Source organism: Lutra lutra, chromosome 1 (assembly GCF_902655055.1).
Source record: "Lutra lutra chromosome 1, mLutLut1.2, whole genome shotgun sequence".
In the NCBI taxonomy this organism is placed as follows: Eukaryota; Metazoa; Chordata; class Mammalia; order Carnivora; family Mustelidae; genus Lutra; species Lutra lutra.
The window spans coordinates 67,541,053-67,556,952 of record NC_062278.1 but is presented as its reverse complement, the minus strand read 5'-3'; positions in this window follow the sequence as shown (position 1 = coordinate 67,556,952).

The window sequence follows — 15,900 nt, the reverse complement described above, 5'->3', positions numbered from 1 at the left end:
TCTTAAAAAAAAAAAAGAATAGTCAAGAAAATCTTGAAAAAGAAGAACAAGTTTGGCGGACTGACACTTCCCTGTGTCAGAATTTACTAAAAAAACTATACCAATCAAGACAGTGTGGCTGGCATAAGAACAGATACACAGTTCGGTGAAATAGAATTGAGAGTCCAGGAATAAACCCTATATTTATGGTCAGGGGATTTTTGACCAGGCAGGCAAGACAATTTGATGGAGAAAGAATAGTCTTTTCAATAAGTGGTCTTGGGAAGACTGAATATCTCTACATAAAAAATGATGTTGGACCCCTATCTCATATCATACATAAAAATTAACTTACATGGATCATAGACCTGAATGTAGAAGCTAAAACCATAAGACTCTCAGAAGAAAACAGAGCAGTAAATCTTGTGATCTTGGATTAGGCAATTATTTCTTAGATATGACATCAAAAAGCACAAGTGACAATAAAAATAGATAAATTGGACTTTATAAAAATCAGAAATTTTACTGCTCAAAAGGACATCATCAAGAAGTAAAAAGATGACCCACAGAAGCAGAGGAAGTATTTGCAAATCATACATTGGATAAGGGACTGGCATCCAAAATATATAAAGAAGTCTTACAACTTAATAATAAAAAATAACTCATTTTTTTCATGGGCAAAGGACTTGAAAAGGTATTTTTTCAAAGAAGATATACAAATCACCAATAAGCACGTGGAAAGGTGCACAATGTCTTTAGCCATCAGGGAAGTGCAAATCAAAACCACAATGAGATATTACCTATATCCATTAGAATAACTAAAATTTAAAAAAAATAATGAATGCTGACAAGAATGTTGAGAAATTGGAACCTTCACTGGTGGAGTGTAAATGAGCAGCTACTTTGGAAAACAGCCCAGCAATTCCACAAAAGGTTAAAAATAGTTACCATATGATCTAGCAATTCCACTCCTAGGTATAAACCAAGACAAATGAAAACACATATTCACACAAAAATTTATACACCAACGTTCATAGCAGCATCATTTATTGCAGCCAATAGATGGAAACAGCCCAAATTTCCATCACCTGATTAGTGGATAAATGGAATATGGTATAGCCATACAATGGAATATTATTCAGCAATAAAAATAAATGAACTGCCAGTACATGCTACGACATGATGAACCTTAAAACACCATGCTGAATGCAAGACGTCAGTTACCTCTTATTGTATCATTCCATTTACATGAAAGGTCCAAATAGGCAAATCTATATCATCAGAAAATGTTAGTGTTTGCCTATGACTAGGGGACAGGATGATGATAGGAATGGAGAGTGACTGATGATGGATATGGGGTTTCTTTTTAGGGTAATGAAAATGTTCTAAAATTAGATAGTGGTGATGGATGAACAACTGTGAATATACTAAAACAATGAATTGTATATTTTAAATGGGTAAATTATACGGCATGTGAATTATATTTCATAAAGATGCTTAAAAAGATTTTTAAAGTACAGCTTTTTTGGACTATAAAGATAATGTATGCTCATTATAGAATGTTGTATAAGACAAACAAGTACAAAGAAGAAAATAAAAATTGTCTATAATCCTATCATGCAAAAATAAGTAATTGTTACTACTACTACTACTACTGCTGCTACTAATTATTATTATTATTATTATTATTATTATTATACTTCCTTTCTTTGTGGTGAAATATACCCTGCTTTCACTCACTCACTTGGGTATTTGTGGATGATTCTGAAGGGCTGGTTGTTCACATTTGTCTGTGTTAGCAGCAGACATATTTCTCATTTAACTTGACAAGGTATTTCAGGACAGAGAGCACTGTGCAGAAGCCATTCATCTGTTCCTCCAGGACCTCCACGGTACTGTGGTTGCTCACGTCCCTCTCTGACAAGTCAAGCCAGGTCAAGCCAGGTCACACTGGGCGTGAGGAACCAGCCCTTAGAGATGCACCTTGCCACGTCCCCATCATCAACCCTATCAAACTCCACCTGGGGCATTTCAAAGTCTGGCGGGATAAAGTAACAAAACAATTAGTTCCTTTTTAATTTCCACCTAGGGAGGATCAAGCAAGCAGAAATCTTGCCCTGATTTTTACATTAATCCTTCTAGGGGAAACAGATTGAGGTTCACCGTAGTTAAATTTTTGATTGAGGCATTGAGAGAAAATCACAATACACATCTGCTCAGTACTGCAGGTCTCATCTAGCACCTCTGTATTTGCTTGTGGAATCATTCCCTCTTCAGAGCTTCATTGCAGACTCTCAGCTGACCTCAGACACCCTGCTGAGAATCACAGATGGTAACAAATGGTTCTCACTGCCATCTTCTCATCTCTTCCAGCTCTTTCTCTGGAAGGATTCTGCTACTCGCCTCCCTCTATCTGCAGATCTCTGGCAGGGAAAAGACCACTCTCCGTGTAATCCTGAGAAGGGTGAGCATCCTTGGGCACTATGGAAATCCACTGGTCCAACCCACATTTTAACAGTGAGAAAATGAAGCCTAGAAAAGCTAAATGAGTTGTCAGAGTCATCCAGAATTAGAACTTGGGCCTCCTCATTCCCAGCATATGGCTATTTTCACTAAACCACATTTCATATCTCAGGGTTTTCACAGAGAATTACGGTATGTAACATTTTAGGTTTTCAGTGTTACAATGGTTTGGTGAGTCTGGGATAAGGCCAATGCATTGTGGGTTGGTTTTTGTTGTCGTTGATTGTTTGTGTTTTGGTATATATATTTTGTTTGCTTGTTTGAATGAACGGGTAATACAGACGGGTGCAGACAGAGCAACTTTGGTTCAGAGCAGTATTCTCAGCTAAGATGAACAGACAGGGCAAATGGCCGAATCTTACGATGGATATGAGAAGAGCCCATAACAACTTGAGAAGAGGAAAAACTGAGAACACCAGAAGAAACTTAAAATTTGTCCCTATAAACAGAGACAGAGCTTGAAACCAAGTTCATCCAATGAATTCCCTTACATTCTACTATTAACTGTACTGTCGCCTCTTCCATTTGGTGCGATGGCTGAGCACTTATAGAACAGCTTCATCCATGAAATTCATATTTCTCAGTAAAAGTGCTAGAGTCCCCTCAGAAATTTCAGTCCAACCCACAGCGTCTCTCCCCTCATACAAGGAGCTCTGATCCTCTAGTTCCTCATTATTATCATCTATAGTATATTATTATTATCCTCTAGTTGCTGGTTATTATGAAACTGGTAAACCAACTTTGGGGAAACTTAAAAAAAATCATAGTACCTGAGAAAGTGGTAATAGACTTTATCTTCTTCTACCTCATATTCCTCTTTGAAGTCTTCTCCTTCCCAAGAAAACTCGAGATTTGCTATGCCCTCCCCAAAGGAGAAATGGCAGGAGAGGGTAACATCCATGGAAGGGTGGACCCGTGACTCTTCTGTACACACTGAGAATCTCAAAGAAGAGAGGAAGTTAGTGAAGTGTTTATAAAGGCCATTGAATGCTGTATCAGGTAGACTTTAATGACAGGTAAAATAAATCATTCTAGCTATTTCAAACAGGAAGAAATTTAGTACAGAAAATTAGACGTTTACAAAATCATTGGAAAGCTGGAGGAACAAGCCCAAAGTAAGGCACAGAAGGTGAGACTGGCAGTGTGTGTGTCCTGTCCTGCCTCACATTATCCTGGGCTCAGGGCAGCATTTCACAGCTGGTCTGCCAGTGCAGCTGCTGTCTCTGCCGTACCAGGAAGCTGGCAAATCAGGAAGTCCTCACTGCAAATAGGGACTCCAGAGCCAAACTGCCTCTGCTAGATTCACACTGGCAAGAGAAAGCACATGCGTGCTGGGTGCACCATCACCATTCCCCCCACTTTAATCACTTGGCAGTTGAATGCCCGAGCAAACGTTGACTGGCAGAGTTTAAGCCATCCCCAGAACCCAAACTGTAAAGGAATCTTGGAAATGTAGTTTTTTACTCTCTAGTCTCAGCAAGCCAGGAAGGCAAATCAGAAAGGCAGAAACAGATTTTTAGTAAGTCAGTCTATTCTACCTGTCACAAATACCTACTGGTCTGGGCAGAGTATTCATGAGTAGGAGCTGAGGGCTTTGAGGAACACAGCCAAACACTCGGTAGTATTCATGGACTCATGACATGGAATACATTCCTGATATGTTGGCTCTGGAGGAAGGCTCAGAGATCATCTGATTCAATCTTTTCAAAACCGTTTTTTCTAAAGCCCTCGCCAGAATTTGTCACTGACAGACAGGGAAAGACCAAATCAGTGAGACCTCCACCCCTTCACCAGTACAATAAGAACCACCCCTCTCTAATTTACTTTATAAATTGGGCTTCTGAGGATAGTGTCTGATAAAATGAGGTAATATGAAATATAAGAAAAAACAGGTGAAGCACCAAGGGAAAATCCAAATGATGAAAGTTCATAGGCAAGGAAGTGTCACCCACCCAGCAAAAAAACAGCCAGAGATATGCAGTAGGGTACATTCCAACGGAACGACAGATGCAATCGGCTCCTTCATCAGTAGCAATCATGTGGCTCTTGGTGGGGCTGGGCATAGACAGCTTCCAGAGTGGAGAGACCATATCTTAACCGTCCTGTTTCACCAGTGCCCAGCACAGGACTTGACAAAGTTAAAAAAAAAATACCCAGTCTGATTTTATGTGCCAATGTGACTGAGTCATAGGGTGCCCAGGCATTTGGTCAAACATTATTCTAGGCATGTCTCTGAAGGTACTTTTGGATGAGATCAATATTTGAGCTGATAAACTAAGCTGATGGCCCTCTCTAAGGTGGGTGGCCCTTAACCAATCAGTCAACGGCCTGAATGAAACAAAAAGGCTGGCCCTCCCTTGAGTAATAGGGAACTGCAGTCTGGCTGTTTAAGCTGGACTTCAAACTGAAACACAGAGAGAGTCTTTTTGGGTCTTAAGCCTTCAAACTTGGACTGGAACTATATCATCACTTTCCTGGGTCTCAGCTTGCCCACTGCAGAGATCCTGGGACTTCTCACCTCCATAATCACATGATCTCTTCATATAGATTTTGTTTGTTGCTCTGAGAATTCTGACTAATACATCAAGTGATATTTATTGTTTACAATGCATCAGACATATTCTAAGAGATTTTCCTGAATTTAATTCATGTAATCTGCACACTAACACGGAGGTAGTTTCTCTTACTATCCCCAATTTACTACCGAGAAAACCAAGGCACAGTGGGGTGAAGTAAATTGCTTAGGGACACACAGCTAGTAAGCGGTAGAGCTATGATTCAAACCCAGGCAGTCTGGCCCCACAGGCCTCCATCTGAACTGTGTTCTTCCATCTAACACAGTAGACGACCGTCCTAAACTTGATGAATGAATCAACATCTAATTAAATAAATGAATGAATATAAAGGAAGACAGATGAGAAAGGAAAGAAGAAGGCAAGGAGAAACAACCTACATAACCTTCAGAAGGATGGATATGCATATAAAACATGAAATATTTTCTTGCTTAAATTGTTAGTTCTCTGATGTGGTTACAATCAAGAAACGGTGGATTATAGTTATTAAAAAATTCCTGTCTGAAGATTTGTAAATCTAAGTTCTCATTCTCTTTTTTTTTTTCCTTAATAAGCTCCATGCCCATTGCAGAACCCATAGTGGGGCTCAAACTCACAACCCTGAGATCAAGACCAAAGCTGAGATCAAAAGGCAGATCCTTAACTGACTAAGCCACCCAGGCACCCGCTATGTTCTAGTTCTAAGCCCCCCTTACTAGTCATTTGGCAATGGGCGAGTTACTTATTCTCTCTGAGTTACAGTTTCCTAGTGTATAATTATGATAAAAAATACCTCCCCTGGGGCTGTTACAAAATACCCTGGGACCTTAGGGGCTGTTTTTATATGAGATGGCTCTGTCATTTACCAGAGAGACAGAAAGAGGACCAGATGGGTGGATACCTTAGTAAGCTGCCCCTCTTCCCAATCTCTCATAAAAATATGTAGCTTACTCATGAGAGTCCCTAATTCTAGCTTCTCAGGTTATACCCAGGAAGCCCTGCTGCAGCTGAACCCCTTCTGGTCTGGTCCCAAGGGAAAGGGTCTCAGACTCGGGAATCTGAAGACTCTGGGCAAAAAATCATGAAACACAATCTACTGATGATGTAATTGGTAATATAAAGGCCAGCTTCTGATTGATGTGTCTGCAGATGGTGCTACTTAAATCTGAATCACTCCTTTGTCTATCTCAATCTGCTATTTCTAGAACATTGTGTTTTAGCGTCCCAGTGCCTAAGAAATTGAGGCAAAAGCTCAGCAAACAGCTAATAATGTGAGAATACACTTTCAAAACTGTAGAAAGGTACTGTGTCTATAGCACTGACTATAATACCTAGCACACAGTATTAGGCTAACAATATTGCTATAAAAATAATTTAAAAATTATTAGAACTAATACAACTTTCTCTTTCTCACCTATATACACACCTCATTCTTTTTTTTTTTTTTTTAATTTGACAGAGAGAAATCACAAGTAGGCAGAGAGGCAGGCAGAGAGAGAGGAGGAAGCAGGCTCCCCACTGAGCAGACAGCCCGATGTGGGGCTTGAACCCAGGACCTGGGATCATGACCTGAGCCGAAGGCAGCGGCTTAACCCACTGAGCCACCCAGGCGCCCCCACACCTCATTCTTTTATCTGGTTGGTTGTTCTTGGCTATGAGGGCATTGCCTCCTTACATATAAACACAGAGTAATCAAGCATCAAAAGAAAAGAGCCAGTAGGGGCGCCTGGGTGGCTCAGTGGGTTAAGCCACTGCCTTCAGCTTAGGTCATGATCTCAGGGTCCTGGGATCTGGGATCAAGCCCCGCATCAGGCTCCTTGCTCAGTGGGAAGCCTGCTTCTCTCTCTGCCTCTGCCTGCCTCTCTGCCTGCTTGTGATCTCTCTCTCTCTCTGTCAAATAAATAAATAAATAAAATATTTAAAAAGAAAAGAAAAGAAAAGAGCCAGTAAATGTAATTCGGATGGACCAGGCCTTGCACTAACTCTGAGTAGAACTCTGGAGCATGAGGACATCTTCAAGCTGCTGCTACCTTTGACAGAACTGCTGCAGGTCCCTGAGAGATGGCCTATGCCTGAAATCTGTAAATATGTTTGATCACTTTGTAGAGTAGTTATATTGCAGGTTTTGGACATATGTGTTTCTGTAAAGCATTTTTGCATAGATACTTTTGGTTCGTTGAACTACATTAAGAGTTTCAATTTCTGTACACTGTTCATCCCACTATTTCTGAAGAATTGAGAATGAAGAATTACCAAAAACCCCTGCATTGACTGCCTATCCAGATTTTTCAGGACAGGCCAGATTTCAATATTCTGTGATACTGTACCCTTAGCCAACACTTGTCAACGTCACTTTAAGTGGGGAGGAATATCTAGATATTTTTGTTTTGGTTATAGAAGTTCCAATTATGGGTGTGAATAACTGTAATTATCTAATAAAGACTCAAATGGACAAACCAAATTGGTGGTGGTTCTCATTAAAAAAAATAAACAACACATTTTGGGGCACCTGGGTGGCTCAGTTAGTTAAGGATCTGCCTTCAGCTCAGGTCATAATCCCAGGATCCTGGAATCAAGGCCCATGTTGAGCCTGCTTCTCCCTCTCCCCACTGAGCTCCCCTCTCTCTCTATCTCTCCATCTCTGTCTCTCTCTCTCTCAAATAAATAAGTAAAATCTTTTTTTTTAAGTTTTACAATTTGTATCTGTTAGATTTTCCCATCTGTTCTTCACTATTACCTGTGAAACAAATATAGCATTGTTATTCCCATTTAACAAATGAAAAGACTGAGGTTCAGAGAGATTAAATCATTTGCTTTTTCTTTTTTAAATCTCCAAATCACTATTTTCCTCACTATTCCCAAAACTGTTTCAGAAATATCCACAAAGTTTCTTTGAAAAGTGACTCACCTGCATCATGAACAGGCAGCGGTATGTCAACAATGACCAAAAAGAAAGACATTCTGTAAGAAACAAAAAGAAAGGTAGAAAATTTGTCTCAGCCAAGAAAGAATATTGGCCAGCATAACCCAGCCACGTCCTGCTGGGTCTGAGGAAGGCCTCACGGGCACCCCCTCCAGGCTGCATACCCACCACACGTACTGTCAGCAGACAGGTGCTGCACTTCAGCATTCTCCATGGGATACCCCTGAATCCAGGTCACTCAGGCCGATAGTATGCTTATTTGTTGGATTTGCTATATGAACCCGGAACTCTATTTCTATAATGTTCAAATCTGTCTCTCTGGGTGAGTCACATTTGAATTCATCTGGATCAGAGTAAGCCACAAGATAATATTTGAGGGGTCAGGAAGAGCTTTCCAATTGTTGCTGACCTTCTGGATGTTGCCAGGGGAAAGTTAGCAGTGGAAGAAGTTTAAGAGTAAATACGCAGGTGTGTCTGAGAAGTTATGGAATGATGCTTCCCAAACAGAGAAAAATGACCAAAAGACAGTACTAAATCAGTCTGCCCAGCCAGGGCTGGATTTTAATAGGAATGGAATTAACAAGCTTAGGGCAGCTCTGGAAGAGGTAGGAGAAAGGGCTCAGGGAGCACTCAGTCCCTTTGAGAAACCCTGACACAAATGTACATCTCCATATGGGTGAAGTCAATCTTACTCACTGGCTAGATCCAATCTCCCTCCCTCTCAAGATGCCCCCACAGTCCAAGTTCCACCAGTACCATCCCTAAGTCATGGTGCTAACCCAACCATCACCACCCTCACCTGCCCCTCTCCATACCCACCTATCATTTGAAACTCTGCCCAACTAGCACTTCTTCCCAAAGTCCTCCCTGATTCCAGTCTGGTTCCTCATTCCCCCTTCTATATTTTGAATCTACTTTTGTCTTTGCATAGATCACATTATATAGCAATTATTTCTGTACATGTTCTGTTGGCCCTTACTATTTTGGAGAAAGAAAGAAAGATTAAGATGACCATATCCTTTCAGCATACTTTCCTGCCTCCTCTTCTTCCTATAATCTATTAAGGGGGAAAAAAAATCCACCACAGTCTTCGAGGTCTGTGATACACCATACTAGTAGCAACTACATGTCGCATGCCTATGAATGACAAATTTAATCTTAAAAATAAGCCCATGAAATAGATGCTATTATTGTTCCCATTTACAAGTGAAGAAACTAAAGCATAGAGAGGGTAAATAATTCATCCAAGGTCATACAGAATCAAGACTCTCACCTTTCCGGTTAGCTGAAATCTGCATGTCACCTAAATTCTGTCCTGACAAAACTCTGCAACTTCACCACACACTGTGGGAAGTCCTACTACCCAAAGCATCCAGTAAGAGAAGAAGAGCCCATCCATTGATGAAGCAGGTAGATTGTGGAATGTGGAGAATATGCACTCCGTGGCTTGAATATTAACAGATACAGAAGAACAAGAGAATAAAGGAACAGCGCTCACCAGCCAATGATCAAATAAAACACTTCTGGGGTCAGTGGGACAAGTAGAAAGATTCTTTGCCAAGCTTATATATTCTGACTAGGAATATGACTAGTGAATGACTAGATTCAGAAAATATCCCCCTGTTGTATACATAGTAAAAAATTTGAAAGACATATCTAAAGTAATATAAAATTTAAAAGGCAATATGCAGTTAACAGCTACCAGAGCTATAGTCAACAGAGAGAGAGAGATTGCAGACAAAAGTCATGGAGAAAAAAAAAGTTGTAGGAATGCAATATGCCTTTTCAACTCAATACAATTTCATTATCTATTTCCAAGATATTTATTTCCAGGGAAAGTTTTTCATCATTAGGAAAGACATAAATCTTAAAGCCTTCTCAATTGTCCCACTCCAGTAGATATAATCTTTGTTCTTCCCTACTTCCATTATATTTTGTATTTTTATACAGTACTCCCTCATTTAATAAAGCATATTTTATTCTAATAATAATTAGATTCATTATAATAGTAATACAGATTCACTGTAAAAACACATTTGAAAGAATATTACAATCTTTTTTAACTCCATCACCCCAGACAACCACTATTAGCATATTCTCTTTCAATCTTTTATATGTGTACTTTTTTAAAGAGAACTCAGTTTGTGTATACATTTAAGTGTCCAGCTTAAATGTATGACACTCTTTTGTGAGCCTTTCTCAAATCATCACTAAAAATATTCTTCCGACCTGGTTTATTACATAATTATTTGTATGCATATCTTAACACCTCTACTGGACTGTAAGTTCCCTAAGGGCAAGGGTGGGTTCTCTTTGTCTTCCATATGTCCATTATGGTATTCCATATGTTTGAGGTGCCCATAAGTAATTTTAACACATAATCAAAATTAAACTGGATCTGGGGTTACAAAGTTTACTATATAACAGGAAAGTGAAAGGGAAAAAAAAAAAAACAGAGAAAAAAAGCAATTTCATACCCTAGTAAAGAAGAGTATTAACTACACTGAAACAGAGAACTCCAACAGTGTACGCAGGTATTGCTTCTAGGGCTGCTACTATTTGCAGCTCTTGTTTACAGAGCAACTATGAGAAGTCTATGAATGAGCTCTATTCAGAAACATACGTGTAAAGGAACCAGATACAGTTGGAGTGGACAGCTAAATGCTTCCATCACATTACCCTTCATTTGGCTCCCAGTTCACAATCATAGCCAACAACCTTTCTAAATAGTCTGTTTATTGAAAGAGCTTACCTGTATCATGGCTGGTCCCTCTGATCAACCAGGTATGAAGAAAGTAAGGAGGAACCAGCATGTCTTTGAAAGAACAGTTGTGTGGTAGTCCCCAGGGAGAAGCCTTGGTGATACTGTTACCATCAAGCTGTTGCAGCAAAAGGTCAGTAAAGATCTCCATGAGACTTAGTATTTCTAATAGCTGCATTTGTTGGCTAAAAAAGGAAGTGTTTGCAAGGCATTATGGGTGAAAGAGTGAAACCCAAAGAACAGCATAATGTCCAATACTGGGGAATCATTCTGTGCCCATTTAAAACAAAAAAATCACATTTTTGTAAAAGAATTAAATGGCACAGAAAATGCTCACTATACAATTTTTAGTGAGAAATAAAAATACAAAACAATATATGTTTACACGTATGTATGATTTCAACCTTGTGGGGAAAAAAATATGTGCATCTAGAAAAGGAAAGAAATATGCCAAAAGGTTTGCACTGGTACTTCTGGATGGTGAGATTATGTGTGATTTTAGTAGTTTTCATTACATATTTCTGAATTTTCTATAGTGACCTTTTATATTTACATTATGGTAAATACATTATAAATGGAAAAATAAGGAAATAGACAGAACTTATATCCATAATGTATAGACAGTGAAGGTACAGGAAGGAGAGGAAATGAAATTTAGTCTCTATCTTCTTAAGGATAAGTACGATTTTTATCTCCATTAACCTGTAAGCCCAAGTTCTATAGTGACCATCTTTTTATTAGGGTGCATTTCCCCCACAGCATATGGATTACTGGGTCTGGGTCTGATTTGGGCTGCCTCATCCTTACACTCACTGCATAGCCCAGGTGGACTCTAGACCAGAGTCTGAAGAACACTTCTCCTTGTAAGTAGACTTGATAAACAAAGCCAAAAAGATGGGAACAGGAGGCCTCCTGCTGGGGATGGGGGCCAGGGACAGCCTCACCCTGAATCCCTCACCCCACCTGACCATATACAAAGCAGTTAGTTTGGGTCTTCAGAACCTCTCAGTTCCTCCAATCACTTTTAGTGGCTGAGTGAAGAAAACACCTAATAAGTTTCAAAATAAACAGAACTACATCCATTAACATGAGCTGTTGAGTGATGTCTTTTTTTAAGCTCCTACAATATCTAGCATAGATTAGTTTTAAATGGCATTATGGAACATAAATGAGTGAAATAATTGTGATCAGTTTATATCACTTCTCTAACTTGTGCTATAGGGCTTGAGGCTTGACATACATTTGACTACCCCCCTGACTCAGAGGAGGAGGAACATCCTGAATCTACCAAGAAACAGTAACAAGAAACCAGGAAGAATACATTGTACCTTATATCTGAGTACATATTTCTAATAAAGAAATGGGAGAGAGAGCTTCCAGAAAGAAAAGAATCAGAGATGGTCTCCTCACCTGTATTCATACCTCTCCCACCATGATCTAGACCAATTTGTCATTTCAAGCTTCACTCTTCCTTTACACCATATCATAAGAGCACACTCTAGATTTGGGGGGCAAAGTCACAATTTTAAATACTTTCATTATTCTCCAAAGTGTGGCAACACTTGGCTAATGTAACTACTGGCACAAAGCACATGGGCCAAACCAGACATTTCACCATTTCCCAGACACAGGCTGTCATTTCCTTCTTGTTTTTGTCATTCTTTCTCAAGAAATACCTTCTTTTCCTTTCCTCCAATTCCGTATGTCTCATCCTATTTCTATCAAAAGCTTTCTAATTGCAGCAGCCTGGAAAGTTGCCTTTACTCTGAATTTTCATAGTATTTGGTTATGCATCTGTATGCCAGCTACCAAATGCTACTTTCTATTTCAGTAACTTTAGATTTATAACGGTTTTATTGAGATAAAATTCATATACCAAACAATTTGTTTACCTAAGGCGTACATAATTCCATTTTTTTTAGTATATGCATAAGTTGTACAACCAGCATCACACTCAACTTTAGAACATTTTCATCACCCTGAAAAGAAACTCTGTGTCAACCAGTCACTCCTCATTCCCTCCTTCCTCAGCCCCTGGCAGCTACTAATCTATTTTCTGTTTTTACAGATTTGCCTATTTTGGACATTTCCTATAAATGGAATGACACATTATATGGTCTTTGGGACTGGTTTTTTTCACTTACGTGTTCTCCTAAGGTTTTCAAAATTTATCCATGCTGCAACACGTGTTAGCACTTCATTTTTATTGCCAAGTAAAATTCCATTGTATGGATAACCACATTTTATTTGTCAGTTTATCAGTTGATACAACTTTGGATTGTTTCCATGTTTTGGCTATGATAAATAATGCCACCATGAACATTTCTGTATAAATTTTTTTGTGAACATGTTTTCAGTTCTCTTGGATCTATACCTATGAGTGGAACTTCTGGGTTACATGGTAATTCTTTTTTTTTTTTTTTAATTAACCTTTTGAGGAAATACCAACCTGGTTTCCAGAGTAATTACACCATATTATATCTCCAGCAGCAGTGCAGGAGGGTTCCAATTTCTCTACATCCTCACTCACATGCATTATTTTTTGGTTTTAGACATCCTAGTGGGTGTGAAAGGTATCTCTTCGTAGTTTTGATTTGCATTTGTTAATCATATTGAGCACTTTTCATGAATTTATTGGCTGTTTGTACATCTTCTTTGAAGAAATGTCTATCAGATCCTTTGCCCATTTTTATTTTTTTTAATGATTTTATTTATTTATTTGAGAGAGAGAGAGAGAGCATGAGAGGAGAGAGAGATCAGCGGGAGAAGCAGACTCCCTGCCGAGCAGGGAGTCCGATGTGGGACTCAATCCCAGGACTCCAGGATCATGACCTGAGCCGAAGGCAGTTGCTTAACCAACTGAGCCACCCAGGCGCCCCACCTTTGCCCATTTTTAAATTGGATTATTTGTTTTATTATGGGTTGCTGTTTAATTTCTGTTACTTTAAGTATTTTATTTTATTTTTTTTAAAGATTATTTATTTTCTGACAGACAGAGATCACAAGCAGGCAGAGAGAGGAGGAAGCAGGCTCCCCGCTGAGCAGAGAGCCTGACACGGGGCTGGATCCCAGGACCCTGAGACCATGACCCGAGCTGAAGGCAGAGGCTTAACCCGCTGAGCCACCCAGGCGCCCCAACTTTAAGTATTTTAAAGGCATTGATTGTATTTGGACAAAATCATAAACTTTGGAGTCATATTCCACTATTTGGTTATCCAGCCCCGTCAGAACTATGTGACTTGGCAAGCTACTTAATTTTTCCACAGTTCAGTTTTTTAATCTGTAAAATAGGAGTAATAATACCTACCTTATAGAATGAGTATAAGGATTAAATAAAATAATGACTACAAAGCCCTTAGGACAGTGCCTGGCACTTAGAAAACAACCAATAAATGTTAGTCATTATTATTAGTTATCTCAATACATTTCCAACGTAGAGTTAACAGTTTTTACACACTAGAGGTGCTCAAGAGTATTTGAGAATGAATAAACTTGGACTAGAAGTACTTTAACTTGTTTATAGTTGTTGCTATCACTAGCTATTTATCAAAAGGTAAAACAACCCAATTATGGAACATGTGCTGAGCAAGTGGATAAAATTAGAAGGATACATAGCCACTGAAATTCCCAAAACAGTCACGGAGGAAAATATCTTCTCAGGTATGAGAAAAACCCCTAAATGGCATGACCTCGATGACAGTAATCATCAGGATGCTTTTATAGCTCTAACAAATGCTTAGCCAAAGACATCTAGATCCAAAAATGCCATGTCATTATTTGAATCTTCAAAAAATTTCAATAAAGAAGACTAGTTTGGGGAAAGATACTCAGGAAAGCCTTGTAATCTATCAATTCTCCAACAAGAATACACTAAGGCAGAGAAAGAAACTGCTAAGGATAACCAAACTGTAGACCTTAACCAACAAAATTGGCTGCAAACTCACTCTGGGCCCCTGTAAATATAGAGGCCATTGCCTCCTCATGATGGATTTAAAGACTACGGCTCCCTCTTCTTTCAATGCTGCTTTAAAGAGAGAGAGAGTAGCTTTTTGAGATCTGGGCTACGGTTGGTAGGAAGATGGCAGAATTTTAAGCCATCCAGGCCAAATTGGATAAACCAAACTGAGAGGGATTCCACAATGGGAAGAACTCAAAGCAACTGACCCTTATCTGACAACTAATGAGGAGACATGGAGTCAGGGGAGGAGGGGGAGAGATGGATTGAAATAATGAAAGCAGTGCTTCAGAGTGCCTATTGGAATCCAGAGGTAGCTAGAATGAAGGTAGAAATCCAGTTTAGGAGGCTGGTGTCTTGATATAACTAGGGGACAGGACAATAAGCATAAATTTGGGGAGCTAAAACTCAGGGGCAAGGAGAGTTCAGACCAACCTCTCAAATTATAATCGCTAAAAGATGGCACGACCCAGGCAGAAAACCACAGTTTATGCAGGAAATGGTGCCATCGTGACTGAAGCCTGTTCTCAACTTTCTCTTTACGTGATCATGATAAAACAAGTGTGAGAGAGTAATAGTTATAACAACTATTGTTATTACTGTTAATAATAATAATAATCGCCACTACTCATGGGTATTTACTTTGAACTATGTACTATGGTAAGCAGTTTAGATATAGCCTTATAATGACTCTAGAAACAGACAATAGTCTTCATAATCAAAGCTTAAGGAGATTAAGTAACAAAATCAGAATTTAATAAGAGAAATCTGATGTCCAGAGGTAGGATCTGAAACCAGCTAGTTGCATTTAGGAAAGGATTCTCCACTTAGCTTATTTCCTGTTTTTTCCTCAGTCAGTTGGGCAATAAGGCCATCTTAATCAGGTGTGCCCAAACCTATTCGTGCATTTATTTCATTTACTCACTATTTATTGAGCACATACTATATGTCTCAGGGAGGGGTGCCCTGGTAAATAGACAGAGTTCCTGCCCCCAGGAAATACAGACAGGATGGCTGAAGGAGGATGTGCCCTTCATTTGATGTCCTTCTTTTTTCAATAACATCCTAATCAGACTTATCCTGAAATATAGTCAGTTTGATCCAAGAGTCATTTGATGGTTAAGTTTTTTTTTTAACTTTTTATTTAATTTCTTTTCAGTGTTGATGGTTAAGTTTTGATAAGTGGACCAATATGCCATATACTCTC